This window comes from Nuphar pumila, chromosome 2 (assembly GCF_984573655.1).
Source record: "Nuphar pumila chromosome 2, dmNupPumi1.hap1.1, whole genome shotgun sequence".
NCBI lineage: Eukaryota > Viridiplantae > Streptophyta > Magnoliopsida > Nymphaeales > Nymphaeaceae > Nuphar > Nuphar pumila.
Genome location: NC_143250.1, coordinates 45,372,847 through 45,384,184, shown reverse-complemented (window position 1 = coordinate 45,384,184; position 11,338 = coordinate 45,372,847).

The following is an 11,338-nucleotide window of genomic DNA, read 5'->3' as shown; positions in this document are numbered from 1 at the left end:
TGAATTCTGGATATAGAATCCTAAATGGGAATTGAATCTGAAATCTGAGATCCAAGGTGGAATTGGATCCGAAGTGTGGAATGGAATTTGGATTTGAAATCTGAGATCCAAGATGGAATTGAATTCTGGATCCTAAATGGAATTCGGATCTGAAGTCTGAGATCCAAAGTGGAATTGGATTTTGGATCCTAAAATAGAATTGGATCTGAAGTGTAAGATCCAAAGTGGAATTGGGTTCTGGATCCTAAAATGGATTTGAATCTGAAGTTTGAGATCCAAAATGAAAGTTAAATTCTGGATCCTAAAATGGAATTGGATCTGAAGTCTGAGATCCAAAGTGGAGATTGCACTTGGAAATCTGGATCCAAGTTGGAATTTATGATATAACTTTGGATTTGGATTTTGAAAGTCCAAATGGGACTTTTGGAGATGGATCTGGGTTTTTAAAAACCCAGATTGAATTTAAAATTCAGAATCATTCTCAAACTTTGATTTTGATTTTGAAGATAAGAAAATAAACTTGATTTTTTTTAAGCAGGAGATGACTTCAAAGTTCAATTGAATTTTTGAAGTTTGATTTAGAAATTGAAGTTTGAATACAAAAATGATTTAAGAATTTCAAAGTCAAATTGGACTTTGAAATTGAATTTTTGAATCTTGAAGTGAGATAGAATTTGAATTTGAATCTATAAATAAGATTTGATTTGAGAAATAAAGAAAAAAATTACTTGGAATTTTGAAAAGGGAATTTTGAAAATATAATGCAATTCTATCCTAGAATGATGAATGAATTTAAATAATTTTGAAATTGGATTTTTGAAAATCATATTTCATTCTTTTAAATGAACGTAAATAAGATTAAGGATATAATACACTCCTGACTATGGTCATTGAATGTATTATATAGTAATCATATCTGAATTCAAATGAAGAATAAAATACACTTTGGTGCTTTTATAGAGTTTAAAATGAAATTAATTCTCAATATATACTGACTATGGCCATTGATATATGTATTGAATCAGTTTTAGATTAAACTCTGATAAAAGAGGAAAATATTTAGGAAAATATGATGATTTTTTAAAAGAGATCCAGTATAGATCCAGTGTTATTCCATAAAAGATGAGGATCCTAAGTTTTGTTCACATCCTGACTATGGCCATTGATGCAAATCATCAACTTAGGATTAATCACTTCCTATTAGAATGGTCATTCATGCTCCACCATTTGTGCATTTTGAGAAAATGAAAGAAAATAACATGAAACAAGCAGTTGTGAGGTGTATATGCACATACATTCTAATCTAGTGCGTAAAATGTAAGATTTTCATTGAAATCTAGCTATTACAAATTTTGAAGTGAATTGAAAATTGAACTCCTAATTTAAGAATAAAATGATCTTTTCTAATTGATTCCTGCAAAATTTGGGTTAGTATAAAGCGAAGCACATAATATGAGAAAGAAAGCAAAGGGTCTATTTTGGAACTAAAATATATGCTATACATACTCATGGAAATGTAAATACAATATAATATGCAGGGGGCATATGCAAAGGGGTTGTCATGAAATGGAAGATTATTGAATGTTTATGATACCAAACCATGGGTGCATGAGATTACAGCAGTGCTTTATATTGCTGCTAATGACAGGAGAAGCACAGCAGTGCCTCATACTGACATAGGTTAAGGTAGACCACAACTGGATCTTGCCCTGCTGTGGGCTTAGTGAAATTACAGTCATGACTTGTGTCGTTGTGGGTACAGGTGGGAGCTGGAGAGTGTAGCAGCAAAAGTGGTGGCTGTATGGACACATAGGTAACCAGATATATTGTTAGAAATGGTGGCAATATTGTTATCATAAAATGGAGATGGTTCTAGGATGACACTATTTGTCACTGAGATAACACTTTATCAATAACCTTTGAATAGTTTTGAGCCTCAAATAGTGATGGTATCTAGTTACTTTGGGATTCATAGCCAAGTTTTCGAAGGTATTGGGCCACTGGACAACATCAAAAGGATAATCCTGCCATTAGATCCCTAAACACCAACAAGCCAGCAGGGTGCTATCGATTAATGGATGGAATCCGATCCGGGAAGTTGTGATTTATTGGTTCACACCTGGACAAACTTTAGTAAAGCAACGATTCACAGATTCGATCCCTCCAACTCATGGAGAGCTCACTCGACACAACTCTGATATTCCATATCCTGTCATTCATCACTAATTACCCATACTAATATTCATGATTTCTATCACCAACACATAAGACTTACAAAGGCTGACAACACATTAATATTAATTGCTAACAAAGATTAACACTTGCTGATATTAGATTAACTACTAACACATATCAATATGACTATTAAGCATGGGCTGCTTAGCCAATATTGACACTAAGTTACTAATACCTTCTATAATTCATGTTTACTATTTAACATGTTAACACAGACCATGCTAACTCACCTACCCTCCTAAACAAGCAAGGTATGTTATTCGATTTAGCACTTGAGAGATCTATCAGTTGTAATTACTTGGAGGATAAAAGGATAAAACTTGACATCCCATCATTTAAGCATCAAACTAATCTGATAATGCGACTATCAGTGAGAGGGGCATTTGCCCCAAAATAATGGTGATCCCTTAGAATCCAAGTAACATTCAGATATTTTTATATTTGCATTTAGATGCTTTGAATGTCCATTCAATTTGCAAGACCAATGATATTCTGACAGATCATAATCATCTCAAATCTCAACACCTTGAAGACTTAGTAAACTATTTCAAATCTCAGTAGACAATGCTTCAACCAATATATTGTCGACTGGAATTTCAGGTAGTAGCTACTTACTGAAAAAAATGGTAAACACCGATGATCAGACTCCCTCGAACAGTTGAGCAGCCTACGGACGAGAGGGTGCGGGGTATGATAGTGAGATTGTCCCTGTAAAAGAAAACTGAAGACGTATCAGTTTTGAATCAGAACTTACGATCACCAATTGTTGATCCTGAATCAGTTGTTGCTGCAATCGTCTGACAACAAAAGTTGTCAAGATGACTGTCTTGGGACTGCGAAATTTAGGTGAGCTGGACTCCGCTGGGTGTGTCGGTCTTGTTGGAAGCCAGTATGTCCAAGTTCAATATCATACTTACAACAGAAATTTCTGCATTGAGATATCACTGAATCTTTCTTTGATCAAGCTCAGATAGCAAAATATTTCTTCTATAGTGATTTAGACCTTTAGCCAGACCAAAACTGAAATCATACTATTCCTGGAAAACCAGATGTCTGGATCACTGAAGAATGAGCAGGGTATTTCAAGAAACTTGTGCCTCTTATGTTTTCACAGAGTCACCCGAAAAATAGGTTCAGAACGAACCTCTGTCAATACCTATTGGAAAGCTTGAAAAAGGATTCATATAACGGTGGTGAGTCTCAAATGGCACTGATTTTTAAAGGTCTCATATCATGAATGGCATACAAGGTGTATCCCATAGCCGAGGTCACAATGGTGAGGACTTTCACCAGCATGCCTCTGTCTGAATGCCCTTGGTGACCTACCTTCTTAGCCCCCGAAATATCATAGGGTGAATCGATTTCAACTAATCACCAACCCATTTATCCAAGAATCATATGAAGATGTTAACAAATCTATGCAAGAAACTACATGCCATATGCAATATGTGACTGAACTTAAATTGTATATGTAAGTGCCAAAATATATGTAAAATTGAAGATCAAATCTAACAAAATAGAATCTAGATATACTGTGTGGATGGCTAACACTAAAGTGTACAGATGTTATAACAAGCAGTGAATTTAGAACTGAGATCATCCTTCAAAAAAAATGTAAATGCAGGTGCATAGTTGAAATCATCAGACATAAACAAAAATGAACATGACATTCCAGCAAGAAGCATGTCATGACTAATTTTGTAACCAGATCATCATTGAACAGAGGATGTTGGTGGGGCATCTTGAAGTGAACAAGATGGAGCATAAACATCTAGAGAGCATAACACTTAGCGTGGAGATACAATGCTGAGGGCTAATAAATGAAGATGATGCACACCCAAAAAAAATCTAACATAATGTAAGCACCATGGATATGCACTGTAAGGAGAAGCCTAAATAAGACGCAAAGCAGTCAAGAAAATACTATATACAACAAATGAATGATGATATGGGAGGATATGTTGATGCAGATAATAATTTGAACAGAAATATACACGTAACAAAGAAAGAAACATAGCAGGAACTATTGATTTTGCATAAACTGATATGATGATCCCAAAATAAATAAGACCCAGGGACACGACACCATCCCCCTCCCCTTTTTTTTTACCTCATCCTCCTGCTTTTATTTTCTTTATCCATGATGAACGAGAGATGAGCGAGAAAGAGGAGAAAGTAAACAAATCAAGAGAATGGAAGCAAATGTATAGAAGGTGAATATGGCAGGTTAGCTTCATCTAACAGGAAGTGAGATAAGAAGAAAAAAAATGTACCCCAAGGAAGGGGGCCGATTTACTGTTGAAGTTTTGCAAGTCGACACTGTTATAAGCAAACCAACTTTGCATACGTTGCTTCAAAAAAGAAATCAACAAAAAAAAATTACAAGAAGAAAGAAGAGGGAAGAGGCAAATTTACAGGAGGAGTGCGGGAGGGAAGGTGATCCTTACCACGTATCACTCTAGATTGAAGGAGGAAGAGGGGTCGAATGTTCAATCAAGAGGAGGGGATTTTGGATGGCGCCGATGGATGCAATCAATCAGAGGGAGATAGGGTGAAAAACCGATCGGCGAGAGTGGTAGATGATGGTTGCTGAAGAAAAATGGATGTCAAGGGACCTGGTGGTGAGACCCGATGGCTAAACCCTTCCCTTATGCTTCCTTTTATAGAGGAAGAGGAAGATTCGGAAAAAAAATGGGTTCGTTGGGGATCGATGGTTGAAGAATGAGGGAGGGGGGGGGGCAATCGAGATTGATACTCAGAAGGAGAGGTCGTTGGTGATGGGCGATGGAGAAAGGAGAAGAGCGTTGGTGATGGGCGATGGAGAAGTGCGATGGAGAAGCTTCCAGAGGGAGGGTTTGCAAAAGAGAGAGAGAAAAGAGGCTCCTGTAACCCTAAAAAAAAATCGTGAAAAGGCTTTTGCCAAAAAGGCGGTTCCCTGTTGAAAAATTTTCAAAACAATGGTCTTTTTCAAAAGTTTTTTTTTGCAAAAGAATGGTTTTAGTTAAAAGATTGTTTTTTTTTCAAAAAGAGGTTTTTAAAAACCGATTTTTGTTTCTTTTTTATTATATATATTTTTTCCCTTTTTGTATTTTCTATTTTTTTCGTATTTTTTGAAATAAAACTATGAAACTAAGGAGAAATAAGGGATTTAGAAATCATTTTATAATTTTTGAGAAATATTTACAAAAGAAGGGTTTTTTTGAGAATTCAAGGCTATTTTGGGGAAATTTCTTCAGAAAATGGGTTTGGACCCAAGTTTTAAAAAAAAATATTCGAGTCTTAAACCTCGAATCGAGGAATATAATGCGATGGATCCAAACGGATATTGGACGAACTGTCTGAGCTTTTTAAAAAGTTATTTTGGAAATTTTGAGAATTTGATAAAAAAAATTAGATAACGAAGCCTCGATTTGGATCTTTTATCTGGATCCGGATCCGAAATTGAGTCAGATATATAGAATGGATTTAATTTCAATAAAAACTTGACAAATAAAATGGAATTTAGATTTACAAGTGACTCAATTACCCAGAAAATGGGAGCAAAGGGCAAAAAGGGGGTATTTACAAAATTTTGAAAAATTTGGGGTGTTTACACCCATCTACCGTGAGCCTTGCTAAAATTTTGCAGACATTGAAGCAGTCATTAAAGGACGTCCTTGGAGTGATCCGGAAGCCATGGTCCGCTCTTCTTGTACCTCTATTCATCCGGCTTCCGAAAGGTAAGCCTTCGTAGTTTAGGTTCAAAAACAAAAAACGTGTAATGTTTTCTATCATCATTTTTTTTGTCAAAGTTCTATAAACTCATTACAGATCTGAGTTTAAAATGCCATGGAAGATATTTCAATGCTTGAGTTTGAATTCACATCAAGTGGCTAAACAAGATTGCGTTTGATTGAAGGTTGCACGGTTTTGTTTTTCTTAAGATTGATAAAATCAAATTTTAAAAATTCCAGCGTGCACTATAGAATTTTTGGCAGCCAGCCATGAATTCTGGGCTGTTCAATCTAAATTAAGTCTTGTCCAAATGTGTGAAAGAGCTTTTAGGCATTGACCCTTTGACCATGGACATTTTTGTCAGCTGCATTTAGTGAGTAAATTTTAGCAAGGGTCAATTAGGTTAAATTTCAAAAGCCATTTTTTTTGTGTAGTCAGCCTTCAAGGAGGTCGCCGTCCTTGAAGTGTGCTGATTAAGGTTAGTCTTAGGTAGTCAAGAGTTTGAAAAAAAAAAAGTTGCCTAAATCGTGGGTGTGCGTTGCGTTTTTCAAAGGATTTCAAAATTTTTTGCTCACCTTTTTAATAGCCTTATTTTTAGGGAATGAAGATTTTCAGCATTGACTTTTAAGTAGGTAATTAATTAATTTAGAATAAATTTAGCTAGATTAGATTCACCTTAGCCTTAATATAGAAAATAAAAATCGTGAGTTGATTAGTTGTTATTTTTAGGTGATTTTGAATTTCAAAAGCCTTAATTGTAGGGGCACATTTTATGGACTTTTCTTTGTAACTGCCATCTAAGCAACTAATCTAGATTTACCTTAGGCAAAATATGGTAACTTTGGACTGAATTAGAAAGGTTGAAATTCGTGAGTCAGCGGTTACCTAATTCGTAGGGTGTCAAGGTTGTTATTTCAAAAAGTATCTTTTAATTAATTATTGCTTTTCCTAAATTGTAGCTAACCATTTATGTGAATTAGATTTTATTTAAATTAATTAGGTTGATTTGGATTACAAAAATGTGTGGGGCCTCTCCTTTTAAGTGTCGATCCTCTCTCTCTCTCTTCCATATTTTCATTTCTCTTTCCTATCTCCAATCTCTTCTCCCTCCTTTAGACGTCAATTGAGTAGGCCCCACATTAATTAGTTAACATGCCATTAATTTTAGGGTGTATTCTGGATATTGAATTTAATTAGTTTAGTTAGTGGGATTTGCCTATCTTATTTCTTTTTATTTTAATTAGTGTTTTAGTTTTACTTGTAATTTTAATTTGTTTTCTTGGAGGGACCCGCATCAGCCACATGTTATTCATTCTTGACCGACACCCAGCTTGTGTCGATCCCCTTAGGGACGTGTGATAGTTTAGAAGGTCTGAGTGTATGCATTTTGTTTTTTGCTTAGCAACGTTAGAATTAATTCATATTAGCATTAGGTGTTAACTTGTTGTTAACGATTTCTAGTGTGCACTTCATTTATTTTAGCAACAGCATATGTCAACTTAGAAATTGTGTTAAGGTCTTCATCCGTGCATAGTAGTTAGCATAGCTATTTAAGTCTTTAATTGCTACTTGCAATAGTTAGTTGTTGCCTTGTTTATTTTATTTGGTTAAGGTTCTAACATTTGTTTTTTTGTAGTGGCTGTAGGGTTTGCACGATCTTCAAATCAAAGATTAGTATATAAGGCATAGCTCGTAGAAGAATATCAATTGATGTTGCCAAATGCTCTTGTAGTTTTGTAGAGTTTCTAATTATTATTTCATTTTTAATTATTTATTTTTTAGTGTCATGAATTCATCTATGTCGTGTAATGTACAATAACATTATATTTGATTATTAATAAAGTGTAATTGTATTATGGATATTGAAGTAGTCATGTTCCCTGTGGATCGACCCAACTCACTACAACAGTGAAAGTCGGTTTTTACATTTTGATGGACGATTTTTACTTGCTTTTATTGAAAATATTTTTCTAAAAATTCCAACAATAAAAGTGTCATCATAAATTGTAATCAAATATCAAAAATAGTGGAAATTTTCTTTTCTGCATAGATAGATTGCATAAGCATATAGTTTACTTATTATTATTAACTGCTATCGTTTGTCATGCATATGCATATTTTCAATTCTACAATTGTGAAACACGATTGGCACGTTCACCTTCTTCTAAGAAGTCAATAAACTTAGTGGAGTTTGTATTTGTGTACATAGTCAGAATACGAATGAAACTTAGATTTATTAATTTCTTTTAAGTTATAAACGGCCTACACTCTTAGGTCATCTTCAGAAATCAATGCATATTTCCAACGATTTTCCATATTTCAAAACTCTCCTATTAGGATTCAATGGGGTATATTCAATATATATTCATAGCCATAGTCAAGTATATGTGGCGAATTTATCTTGTTTGAATTTTATAAGGTACAAAAAAAAAAACCTTTCTCATTTTGCACAAAATAAATTTTTGAAACAAAGGGGATTTCTCAATGATTTTCTAAAATCTTTTTCCAAATAGAATTTTGATAAATTACATTCATACATCACTTAGAATAAGGAGGCATCATAGGGCTACACTTCCAATCATCTGGACTTTCTTTCTTCAAAAATTGATTTTCTCAAAATATCTCCTTTCAAAGCATTTTCAAAGTAATTCCAGGCATGCATCATGTTTTCCATGAACTTATTTTCTAAATCATGTCATGAGTGTTTGATTCTCTCTTTATCCTAGGACTTATAATAATTTCTTAGATAGTTAAATAAAACAAGGTATATTGTTTAATCCTTGGTTTGATTACCCCTGGTTAAGGTGCCATGAATGATTGAACCTCATACTGACAGGCGAGTCCCTTCTCACAATTTTTCTCATATTTTCAAAAATTGTGGCGAGTATTCAAAATGTTTTTCAAAAGGTCAATTGATTTTCAAAAGTTAAATTTTGCATGTTAACAAGTTTGGCGACCGTGATTGGACCTGTCTTCAAATTGATTGAATTTATGCCTTGCCTTGTTTAATTGTCTAAATTATTATTCTACAATGTCAGCCTTTATTTGTGAACCTAGGAGCCTAGAATCTAACTCAACTGACATGGTGCATGTAGGCTTAGGTGTGGTTTAGTAGGACTGATTGAGAAAGTTTATTCATGCTCACTTAGACCTAGGTCAAATATAACCCTCCTCAATCTAGGCTTGAATGCAAACCTTGTATGCAAGTGCATGCTCTCTTATTATTTAAAGCTCTATCTTAGGTCAAAATGCATTAGAGCCCTCTGATTTCTTGCATGCTTGACTCATATTTCTAAAACATCTCCTATCTATGTTGTCCTGGCTACCACGTTGCTGGGATTTCTCCCTGAACCATAGTTTGGGACAAAGCCTCACAACTGGGACACTTATTTGGGCTAATAGCCCCCCTATCACGTACCGAGGGCCATAATCTAAAGTATATCAGTAGGAGCTTAAGGATGTCAATGATCCATACCCTTAGAATTCTGCAGATATTTTATGCCACATACATTGAGCCTCAACTCGAGTATATAGGCATAGCATGATTGAATATAGATGATCTGAACCCTTAGAGTTAGGGTAGGGTCCTATAAGCATTTTCAAAAAAATTACATAATAGAGTCAGCCTTTAGGGAGTGTTGTATGCATATCTTTTTTTTTTGTAGCTTTGTTGTGATTTGAATTCGATCCTTATTATTTGCTTCTTACATTTTTAGAATAAATTTTCTTAAAACCCTGGGCATCATTTCTAAATCCTCCCTTTATTTTCAAAAACCCAAGCGTATCTTTTTCTCTTGTTATCCTGGATCTCGATTCTTCAATCAAGTCTCGACCCTGCCATATTTCATCTTCAATAAAGGGAGCCCTTTTATTATTCTTCCTATCTTTCCTGGGCCTAATGTGTCTTCTGACTATCTAGAGTGGTGGAAGATTGTCTGCCTACCCTCTTTTTGTCTATGACTTTATTTTCATCAATAAAATTATTTATTCTTTATGTTTTTATCACAGTTGACGACCCTGCCTGGGTTACAAGGCTCATTTTAGTTGTTTACTTCATTCCTGAAAGTAGCAATGCAATTGCCATAATTTTTGTGATGACCCAATCCCTCGTAATGGGATATCCTTTCTAAATTGTCAACATGATTCTTAATCATTGTCTTCCCTCTCATCAAAATCTTTTCTCTAAATTTTTTCTATCAGCCTAACCATCCCCTTTGTTCTACACAAAGCTTTGGCATTATAATATGGTTCAGACGAAGTCTAAAAAAAAGACAGTTCCACTGCAGTTCAGTAGAATCACAATAGAAGAGAGAATGAGTTCCCCAAGTTCATCAAAAGGATAGGGCCAACAAGGCAGGGATGACATTGATTTTGCCATGTACACACTGTTTTAGAAGATAATGACAAAAATATTGTCAGAACAAGCCGAGGCAAGTTCAAGGAAGGTGCCCTCCAAGAAGAAAATCAAGGGCAAATCGGTGAAGAAACATATCAAAATCACCAAGAAAAAGATCCAACACGATAGCGCTTCAGAAGGGACAAATTCAGTGGAAGAAGTCTTTGAAGAAGAGCAAGAGGCGTTTCTACAAACTCCTCCACTATTTAAAAGGTATATTCAGATTCAAGAGCCTGAATTTGTTAATCAACCAGAGATTCGGCCTTCAGCAACTAAAGACCCGATCCAGTTGCAACTTAAGGAGATGACCCACATGGTCAAATATCTGCAGGCCCAAGATAAGGGCAAGAAAGTATACACCAATGTGGATTTCTATGATGGCCTCGAAGGGGATGATAGTCTGAAAGATCTTTCTTGAAAATTCATCAAATTTGATGGGACTGGCAATCCCAAGGCTCATTTGGTCATGTTCTTTGCGAAATTCAATAAATTTAGAAAGGACAACATGACCTTGTTCAGATGTTTTCTATGCAGCCTAGAAGACAAAACAACAAAATGGTATGCAGAGCATATCAACCCGATTGAGCTGCGAGAGTTCGATAAGGTGGTTAACATATTCATTGAGCGGTTCCTGTTCAACATTGAAGCCTTACCAACCATCAACCATCTTTGCAATCTCAAGCAGAAGGACAATGAAAAGGCCAGAGATTTTATCTATAGGTGGAGAAGCACCTGCAACAAAATGAGGAATCCCATTTTAGAAGTGCATGCACTCCAAATCTTGAACAATTTTGCTCAACCTCTAAGAAGTCGTATCTCCACTTCCCCATCAAGAACTTTTATTGAATTAACAGATTGAGCAGAATGACTCAAAATGGGAATGAAGAATGGTGTGTATGAGGGCATCACGCTCTCAAAGACCAGTCAAGACACCAAGAAGAAGGCACTTGTCACCTTCTCAATAAACACCACCGAAAATAATAATGGCAATCA